The following is an 11,366-nucleotide window of genomic DNA, read 5'->3' as shown; positions in this document are numbered from 1 at the left end:
CTGTTACCAATACATAAAATAGGGACAGCTGTTACCCAGAAAGCTAGAGGGGCCAGAGGCTTTGGATCTAGTGATGCAGCATTTTGGATACAAGAAATCCATGCTACTAGACCTACAAAAATTTTACAAATTCAGGGAAAACCAATTGAAGGTCTATTGGATACAGGAGCAGATGTGTCCTGCATAGCAGGGAAGGATTGGCCCTCTTCATGGCCCACGCACACCACCTCCACTTCCCTAGTAGGCCTAGGCAAGGCATCTAATGTAAAAAAGAGTTCTCAGATTTTAACTTGGGCTGATGAAGATCAACATTCAGGAACATTCTGTCCCTATGTAATTACGACTATCCCGTTTACATTATGGGGAAGAGATATCTTATCTCAAATGGGAGTTCTATTATATAGCCCCAGCGGTGTTTGATTTACTCCTGTTACAAAATATTACAAGAAAATGAGTTTAAATATTCCTCTCCTCATCATGTTCTACAACATACTCTATTTGTAATTAATATACTAAATGTAGATTCTGAGGGAAATTCCCCGATGTACAGGCATTGGAACCCTGATTTAACTAAACCTAAAGCCCTCGTCAAATGGAGAGACTTGCTTACAGGAACCTGGAAGGGACCTGATGTACTTTTAACCTGGGGGAGAGGATATGCTTATATATTTCCACAGGACGCAGACTCACCTGTGTGGATTCCAGACCGTCTAGTCCAACCTTATGTCTCACCGCCCTCCATCTCTGCCTCACCATAGCACACCTGACCAGTGCCCGTCTGCAGCAGATGTGCAGCCCTGAGCTGGAACAATCTGTCCGTTGGGAGGATCACATGTGCCTCCTTTTTGTCTTTCCACATGTCCCAGCTTTGCCCCACATCTCCTTTCCTTTTTTCCTTCTTTTAAAACCTAACTACTTGTTTGATGGTTCTTTGGCCTTTCTCCTTCTTTCCTGAACACAGCCTTTTCTAGAATCTCCCTACCCTACTGTTCCAGGAAGGGCACCTCTCTTTTACGCCGTGACTAGGGGTGTTTGGTATATGTCCCATACATGGAGTTGCCTTGTGCCAAGAGCCTGACATCCTGGGCTGAGAAAGCCCTGTTCCTGGACTCTCCTTTGTCCTGTATTGGCCTCTCTTACCCTTGTGCCAAGAGGGACCCTCTTCTTACAATCCAATTGCCCATAGCTATTGCCTGAGCTCTCTGTTCATGCTGAGGTTGAAGCCTCATTGTGGCTGGTACCGTGGATCTGTCTCTCACCCAATAGCATGAGCTGGGCCCTCCCTGGAGAAGAAACCCGGGTTCCCCAAGATATGTGATCAATGTCGGGGCCCCGCCAGCAGGCAAGGGGATCCCAAGGCAGTTGCTGGGCATGGAGGCCAGAGGGACATAGGCTACCAAGGAGACAGAACTGAACCTCACATCACCCTACTTGGCCCAGAGATGGCTGGTAGTCAAAGACGGGTAAGACCCCAAGGGGTGGGGCAACCGAAGACAGGCACAGTTCGGAGGGCCAGTAGGAGAGAACTTGGGGTTCAACAGAGGTGGGGCACAGATCCTCACCCCCCCCCCCAATGGTTCAGGGGCTTGAACACTCGCCCCTTCTGAGGAAGGTCTCCTGTCGCCATGGCTGCTTCCTGCTTCCCACACCCAGCTCAGATCGGGACCCAGGTAAAGACAGAGACTGGCTGACAGCAGCTGCCCTCTCACTGCAACAGGACTTGTTTCCCATTTCTACCTTGGACCACGGGGAAAGGGTCAGCTGAAGGTAAGGGCTGTGTCAGGATGCTGCCTTCTTCCCTGTCTTCTCCCTCTTTTTTCTAAACACTTCCATGCCTTGTAGTTCTTTTGCTTTCTCTTCTTTTTCTCTCTGTTGCCCTCCATCTTCCATATCAGCTGACCCAGAGGGCACAGCTTACTCCTCCTCGGACACCGGCACCACCATCAACCACGGCCCTGATGGACGCTTTGATGCAGCCCTTCAACTCGCTGATGCTTCGGGAAGCCCGTCGCCAGTGACGCCGCCCGCTAGCCAGACCAACAAAGACAATCAAAACAACAACTTGAAGACAGCTGAAATCCCTTGACTGAAGAGGCCGGCAACCTTCTACAGGAATGGGGCTCCTTGTGCACTCCATCCACTATGTTTATAGTTATGCTCACTGCCATTGCTTGCCAGTCTTCTTCCGAGTTTTAAATGGCCCAATCTGAGAGGTGGCCAGTGATTTGCATGTGCTATCATTTGAAAAACAAGAAAGGGGGAATTTGCCGGAAGCCGGTCCATCCTTGCTGCTTGACACAGTCGCTGCAGGATAGAAACATCTGCACAGCATATGTTTCAAGGGACCTGGCGTACATAGCATACTGTTCTTAATATGTTTGCTCCCCTTAGCGCTGTGTGTTTTAACCAAGGTCACCTCTCCAAGACAGGTTGTTTCCCCAGGTAGGGATTTTTCCCTGAAGTTAGGGAGGGGATGAAACTCCTTAACTAAGTGCCAGGCGGGTAGTTAATCACTTTAACTACAAACAATCATGCTTAAGCTACATAATCTTTACTCCCTGGAATGGAGATAAGAAACACCCTAACCTTTGTAATAGAAATTGACAGGATTAAAATCAACTGGTATAAATACGGATGTAACAAGACAATAAACAGCAGAACCTCTCTGGAGATCCAGACCAGAAGTTGGCTGGAGATCCTGGCTGGAGATCCTGGCTGGAGATCATGGCTAGGCTGCTGATCAACTGAACACCGTCGCTGTGTCCTTCCGTCTTCGCCGACTCCGTCTTCGCCGACTCCGTCTATGCCTTTGGGAACCCCTGGACCTGCTGGGGTTGGACCCCGGCATCTGGCGCCCGAACAGGAACCCTTAGGTAATTCCCCCTATACTTGGGACGGATAGGACTGCACCTTAGGGTGCTGCAGACCCCCCACCCCCCAGAGGATAAGTAGGGTAAGTGGGTAGTTAGTACAGAACTTAGATTGACAGGATGGGTCATACTGAGTCTAAAGAAAAAAGACTCTGTATTAATCTTTTAACGCATATGCTTGCTAGCAGAGGAGTTAAGGTTACTCCCAGTCAGACAGAAAGTTTTATAGAAGACGTATGTCAATGGCTTCCTGAGGATGGAACTGTTAATTTAGAAACTTGGACTAAAGCAGGAAAGCAATTAAAGAACTATTACAGCTACCATGGATCTGAGAAAGTCCTGCCAAATGTCTTTTCCCTCTGGAATTCAATCTGTGACACCTTGGCACCAGAGGCAAAAACGGTTGAACTTTCTCAAATTTTAAATAGTCCCTCGGCTCCACCCAGAGAGGACACATCATCATTGTCTTCAGCTCAATCTAAAAGCAACTTAGCTATGCCTACTGATCGGGAGGAGAATAAATATCATAAACATGACCATTGGTCCTTTCCAGTCAGTAGAGAGGAGAGAGGCCATCCCATTCAAAACAGGCTCCCCAAATTAGAAAGGAAGACTGTGGCTCCTAAGAGCTCCATGTCTAAATTTCAAAGGGCGATAAGAGAAGCTGAAGCTAATGGAGATCTTGAATTCTCACTCTGCTTCCCAGTTGCATATGAGAATGAGTCTGGTGGGGACGGAAACCCCACCTGGGAGCCTATACCTTACAAAGTACTTAAAGAATTAAAATTGGCCTGCTCTGAATATGGACCTCTAGCTCCTTACACACAAACCTTGGTAGAAACCCTAGCCAGTAAATGGATGACTCCTTATGATTGGTCACAGGTTTGTAAAGCCTGTCTCTCAGGAGGCGATTACTGATTATGGAAAACTGAATATGATGATCTTTCTAAGAAAGCTGTAGCCACTAGCAAAAAAAAAAAAAAAAAGAAAGAAAAAGAATAACCCTAGACATGATATTAGGAGAAGGTGATTTTAACATGGCTCAGGAGCGAATGAATATGCCCACAGGGGCACTTACCAAAGTAACCAGTTGTGCAGGAAATGCCTGGAAATCCCTACCTTATACAGCAGGAAAAACAACCACCCTTACAGAGGTTAAACAGAAGGTCGAGGAACCATATCAGGATTTCCTTTCTCACCTCATACAGGCAGTCAAGAGAGTAACCAATAACAAAGAGGCAGCCGATATCCTAATCAAACAACTGGCTTTTGAAAATGCTAATAATACCTGTCAGGCTTTATTAAGGCCAATTCGCAGAACAGGAACTATAAATGATTTTATAAAACAGTGTGCTGATGTAAGTCCAGCATTTATACAGGGTGTAGCTATAGCTGCAGCTCTCAAAGGGGAGACATACCCTCAATATGTACAGGGTATAGGACAAGCCAGCAATACTACAGGTAATAAAAGAAATATGAACTGCTACTCTTGTGGCTTATCTGGGCACTTTAGCAGAGAATGCCCAAATAAAAATAATAATACTCAGGCCAGATGGCAAGCTCCTCGACAGCCTGGAAATACATTAGGGAATAATATTAACCCTCCAAAAACCGTTTTTCCCCGATGTCAGAAAGGATTCCATTGGGCAAAGGAATGTAGATCAAAATACCATAAAAATGGTTGGCCAGCCGAAACCGGTTTGGCTCAGTGGATAGAGCGTCGGCCTGCGGACTGAAAGGTCCCAGGTTCGATTCCGGTCGAGGGCATGTACCTGGGTTGCGAGCACATCCCCAGTGGGAGATGTGCAGGAGGCAGCTGATCGATGTTTCTCTCTCATCGATGTTTCTAACTCTCTATCTCTCTCCCTTCCTCTCTGTAAAAAAATCAATAAAATATATTTAAAAAAAAAATGGTCGGCCTTTAAACTCTACAAATAGCTCCCAAGGAGGTTATATCCCATCACCTCAATTGGGAAACTTGAGAAGGGGCCAGCCCCAGGCCCCTGCAATAAAAGGGGCATCAACCTTCAACCCCTCTGCAAATTTCGATCAGTCAGTGACCTCTTCAGGGCAACCCCAGGCAGTGCAGGATTGGACCTGCACTCAACCACCCATGCAATACTAACCCCAGACTCACCAGTAGCAGCCATTCCTACAGGAGTGTCTGGGCCGCTGCCTGAGGGAACTGTAGGTTTAATATTAGGACGGAGCTCCACCTCGTTACAGGGGATCTTAGTCATCCCAGGAGTTGTTGATGCAGACTACACAGGAGAAATACAGATTTTACTTTCCCCACCCACCACAGCTATACAGATTCAGCCCAACCAGAGAATTGCCCAATTACTCCTGTTACCAATACATAAAATAGGGACAGCTGTTACCCAGAAAGCTAGAGGGGCCAGAGGCTTTGGATCTAGTGATGCAGCATTTTGGATACAAGAAATCCATGCTACTAGACCTACAAAAATTTTACAAATTCAGGGAAAACCAATTGAAGGTCTATTGGATACAGGAGCAGATGTGTCCTGCATAGCAGGGAAGGATTGGCCCTCTTCATGGCCCACGCACACCACCTCCACTTCCCTAGTAGGCCTAGGCAAGGCATCTAATGTAAAAAAGAGTTCTCAGATTTTAACTTGGGCTGATGAAGATCAACATTCAGGAACATTCTGTCCCTATGTAATTACGACTATCCCGTTTACATTATGGGGAAGAGATATCTTATCTCAAATGGGAGTTCTATTATATAGCCCCAGCGGTGTTTGATTTACTCCTGTTACAAAATATTACAAGAAAATGAGTTTAAATATTCCTCTCCTCATCATGTTCTACAACATACTCTATTTGTAATTAATATACTAAATGTAGATTCTGAGGGAAATTCCCCGATGTACAGGCATTGGAACCCTGATTTAACTAAACCTAAAGCCCTCGTCAAATGGAGAGACTTGCTTACAGGAACCTGGAAGGGACCTGATGTACTTTTAACCTGGGGGAGAGGATATGCTTATATATTTCCACAGGACGCAGACTCACCTGTGTGGATTCCAGACCGTCTAGTCCAACCTTATGTCTCACCGCCCTCCATCTCTGCCTCACCATAGCACACCTGACCAGTGCCCGTCTGCAGCAGATGTGCAGCCCTGAGCTGGAACAATCTGTCCGCTGGGAGGATCACATGTGCCTCCTTTTTGTCTTTCCACATGTCCCAGCTTTGCCCCACATCTCCTTTCCTTCTTTCCTTCTTTTAAAACCTAACTACTTGTTTGATGGTTCTTTGGCCTTTCTCCTTCTTTCCTGAACACAGCCTTTTCTAGAATCTCCCTACCCTACTGTTCCAGGAAGGGCACCTCTTTTTTACGCCGTGACTAGGGGTGTTTGGTATATGTCCCATACATGGAGTTGCCTTGTGCCAAGAGCCTGACATCCTGGGCTGAGAAAGCCCTGTTCCTGGACTCTCCTTTGTCCTGTATTGGCCTCTCTTACCCTTGTGCCAAGAGGGACCCTCTTCTTACAATCCAATTGCCCATAGCTATTGCCTGAGCTCTCTGTTCATGCTGAGGTTGAAGCCTCATGGTGGCTGGTACCGTGGATCTGTCTCTCACCCAATAGCGTGAGCTGGGCCCTCCCTGGAGAAGAAACCCGGGTTCCCCAAGATATGTGATCAATGTCGGGGCCCCGCCAGCAGGCAAGGGGATCCCAAGGCAGTTGCTGGGCATGGAGGCCAGAGGGACATAGGCTACCAAGGAGACAGAACTGAACCTCACATCACCCTACTTGGCCCAGAGATGGCTGGTAGTCAAAGACGGGTAAGACCCCAAGGGGTGGGGCAACCGAAGACAGGCACAGTTCGGAGGGCCAGTAGGAGAGAACTTGGGGTTCAACAGAGGTGGGGCACAGATCCTCACCCCCCCCCCAATGGTTCAGGGGCTTGAACACTCGCCCCTTCTGAGGAAGGTCTCCTGTCGCCATGGCTGCTTCCTGCTTCCCACACCCAGCTCAGATCGGGACCCAGGTAAAGACAGAGACTGGCTGACAGCAGCTGCCCTCTCACTGCAACAGGACTTGTTTCCCATTTCTACCTTGGACCACGGGGAAAGGGTCAGCTGAAGGTAAGGGCTGTGTCAGGATGCTGCCTTCTTCCCTGTCTTCTCCCTCTTTTTTCTAAACACTTCCATGCCTTGTAGTTCTTTTGCTTTCTCTTCTTTTTCTCTCTGTTGCCCTCCATCTTCCATATCAGCTGACCCAGAGGGCACAGCTTACTCCTCCTCGGACACCGGCACCACCATCAACCACGGCCCTGATGGACGCTTTGATGCAGCCCTTCAACTCGCTGATGCTTCGGGAAGCCCGTCGCCAGTGACGCCGCCCGCTAGCCAGACCAACAAAGACAATCAAAACAACAACTTGAAGACAGCTGAAATCCCTTGACTGAAGAGGCCGGCAACCTTCTACAGGAATGGGGCTCCTTGTGCACTCCATCCACTATGTTTATAGTTATGCTCACTGCCATTGCTTGCCAGTCTTCTTCCGAGTTTTAAATGGCCCAATCTGAGAGGTGGCCAGTGATTTGCATGTGCTATCATTTGAAAAACAAGAAAGGGGGAATTTGCCGGAAGCCGGTCCATCCTTGCTGCTTGACACAGTCGCTGCAGGATAGAAACATCTGCACAGCATATGTTTCAAGGGACCTGGCGTACATAGCATACTGTTCTTAATATGTTTGCTCCCCTTAGCGCTGTGTGTTTTAACCAAGGTCACCTCTCCAAGACAGGTTGTTTCCCCAGGTAGGGATTTTTCCCTGAAGTTAGGGAGGGGATGAAACTCCTTAACTAAGTGCCAGGCGGGTAGTTAATCACTTTAACTACAAACAATCATGCTTAAGCTACATAATCTTTACTCCCTGGAATGGAGATAAGAAACACCCTAACCTTTGTAATAGAAATTGACAGGATTAAAATCAACTGGTATAAATACGGATGTAACAAGACAATAAACAGCAGAACCTCTCTGGAGATCCAGACCAGAAGTTGGCTGGAGATCCTGGCTGGAGATCCTGGCTGGAGATCATGGCTAGGCTGCTGATCAACTGAACACCGTCGCTGTGTCCTTCCGTCTTCGCCGACTCCGTCTTCGCCGACTCCGTCTATGCCTTTGGGAACCCCTGGACCTGCTGGGGTTGGACCCCGGCATCTGGCGCCCGAACAGGAACCCTTAGGTAATTCCCCCTATACTTGGGACGGATAGGACTGCACCTTAGGGTGCTGCAGACCCCCCACCCCCCAGAGGATAAGTAGGGTAAGTGGGTAGTTAGTACAGAACTTAGATTGACAGGATGGGTCATACTGAGTCTAAAGAAAAAAGACTCTGTATTAATCTTTTAACGCATATGCTTGCTAGCAGAGGAGTTAAGGTTACTCCCAGTCAGACAGAAAGTTTTATAGAAGACGTATGTCAATGGCTTCCTGAGGATGGAACTGTTAATTTAGAAACTTGGACTAAAGCAGGAAAGCAATTAAAGAACTATTACAGCTACCATGGATCTGAGAAAGTCCTGCCAAATGTCTTTTCCCTCTGGAATTCAATCTGTGACACCTTGGCACCAGAGGCAAAAACGGTTGAACTTTCTCAAATTTTAAATAGTCCCTCGGCTCCACCCAGAGAGGACACATCATCATTGTCTTCAGCTCAATCTAAAAGCAACTTAGCTATGCCTACTGATCGGGAGGAGAATAAATATCATAAACATGACCATTGGTCCTTTCCAGTCAGTAGAGAGGAGAGAGGCCATCCCATTCAAAACAGGCTCCCCAAATTAGAAAGGAAGACTGTGGCTCCTAAGAGCTCCATGTCTAAATTTCAAAGGGCGATAAGAGAAGCTGAAGCTAATGGAGATCTTGAATTCTCACTCTGCTTCCCAGTTGCATATGAGAATGAGTCTGGTGGGGACGGAAACCCCACCTGGGAGCCTATACCTTACAAAGTACTTAAAGAATTAAAATTGGCCTGCTCTGAATATGGACCTCTAGCTCCTTACACACAAACCTTGGTAGAAACCCTAGCCAGTAAATGGATGACTCCTTATGATTGGTCACAGGTTTGTAAAGCCTGTCTCTCAGGAGGCGATTACTGATTATGGAAAACTGAATATGATGATCTTTCTAAGAAAGCTGTAGCCACTAGCAAAAAAAAAAAAAAAGAAAGAAAGAAAAAGAATAACCCTAGACATGATATTAGGAGAAGGTGATTTTAACATGGCTCAGGAGCGAATGAATATGCCCACAGGGGCACTTACCAAAGTAACCAGTTGTGCAGGAAATGCCTGGAAATCCCTACCTTATACAGCAGGAAAAACAACCACCCTTACAGAGGTTAAACAGAAGGTCGAGGAACCATATCAGGATTTCCTTTCTCACCTCATACAGGCAGTCAAGAGAGTAACCAATAACAAAGAGGCAGCCGATATCCTAATCAAACAACTGGCTTTTGAAAATGCTAATAATACCTGTCAGGCTTTATTAAGGCCGATTCGCAGAACAGGAACTATAAATGATTTTATAAAACAGTGTGCTGATGTAAGTCCAGCATTTATACAGGGTGTAGCTATAGCTGCAGCTCTCAAAGGGGAGACATACCCTCAATATGTACAGGGTATAGGACAAGCCAGCAATACTACAGGTAATAAAAGAAATATGAACTGCTACTCTTGTGGCTTATCTGGGCACTTTAGCAGAGAATGCCCAAATAAAAATAATAATACTCAGGCCAGATGGCAAGCTCCTCGACAGCCTGGAAATACATTAGGGAATAATATTAACCCTCCAAAAACCGTTTTTCCCCGATGTCAGAAAGGATTCCATTGGGCAAAGGAATGTAGATCAAAATACCATAAAAATGGTTGGCCAGCCGAAACCGGTTTGGCTCAGTGGATAGAGCGTCGGCCTGCGGACTGAAAGGTCCCAGGTTCGATTCCGGTCGAGGGCATGTACCTGGGTTGCGAGCACATCCCCAGTGGGAGATGTGCAGGAGGCAGCTGATCGATGTTTCTCTCTCATCGATGTTTCTAACTCTCTATCTCTCTCCCTTCCTCTCTGTAAAAAAATCAATAAAATATATTTAAAAAAAAAATGGTCGGCCTTTAAACTCTACAAATAGCTCCCAAGGAGGTTATATCCCATCACCTCAATTGGGAAACTTGAGAAGGGGCCAGCCCCAGGCCCCTGCAATAAAAGGGGCATCAACCTTCAACCCCTCTGCAAATTTCGATCAGTCAGTGACCTCTTCAGGGCAACCCCAGGCAGTGCAGGATTGGACCTGCACTCAACCACCCATGCAATACTAACCCCAGACTCACCAGTAGCAGCCATTCCTACAGGAGTGTCTGGGCCGCTGCCTGAGGGAACTGTAGGTTTAATATTAGGACGGAGCTCCACCTCGTTACAGGGGATCTTAGTCATCCCAGGAGTTGTTGATGCAGACTACACAGGAGAAATACAGATTTTACTTTCCCCACCCACCACAGCTATACAGATTCAGCCCAACCAGAGAATTGCCCAATTACTCCTGTTACCAATACATAAAATAGGGACAGCTGTTACCCAGAAAGCTAGAGGGGCCAGAGGCTTTGGATCTAGTGATGCAGCATTTTGGATACAAGAAATCCATGCTACTAGACCTACAAAAATTTTACAAATTCAGGGAAAACCAATTGAAGGTCTATTGGATACAGGAGCAGATGTGTCCTGCATAGCAGGGAAGGATTGGCCCTCTTCATGGCCCACGCACACCACCTCCACTTCCCTAGTAGGCCTAGGCAAGGCATCTAATGTAAAAAAGAGTTCTCAGATTTTAACTTGGGCTGATGAAGATCAACATTCAGGAACATTCTGTCCCTATGTAATTACGACTATCCCGTTTACATTATGGGGAAGAGATATCTTATCTCAAATGGGAGTTCTATTATATAGCCCCAGCGGTGTTTGATTTACTCCTGTTACAAAATATTACAAGAAAATGAGTTTAAATATTCCTCTCCTCATCATGTTCTACAACATACTCTATTTGTAATTAATATACTAAATGTAGATTCTGAGGGAAATTCCCCGATGTACAGGCATTGGAACCCTGATTTAACTAAACCTAAAGCCCTCGTCAAATGGAGAGACTTGCTTACAGGAACCTGGAAGGGACCTGATGTACTTTTAACCTGGGGGAGAGGATATGCTTATATATTTCCACAGGACGCAGACTCACCTGTGTGGATTCCAGACCGTCTAGTCCAACCTTATGTCTCACCGCCCTCCATCTCTGCCTCACCATAGCACACCTGACCAGTGCCCGTCTGCAGCAGATGTGCAGCCCTGAGCTGGAACAATCTGTCCGCTGGGAGGATCACATGTGCCTCCTTTTTGTCTTTCCACATGTCCCAGCTTTGCCCCACATCTCCTTTCCTTCTTTCCTTCTTTTAAAACCTAACTACTTGTTTGATGGTTCTTT

Source organism: Myotis nattereri (genome assembly GCF_964212035.1).
Source record: "Myotis nattereri genome assembly, chromosome: Y".
NCBI lineage: Eukaryota > Metazoa > Chordata > Mammalia > Chiroptera > Vespertilionidae > Myotis > Myotis nattereri.
Note: the sequence above shows the minus strand (reverse complement) of the source record.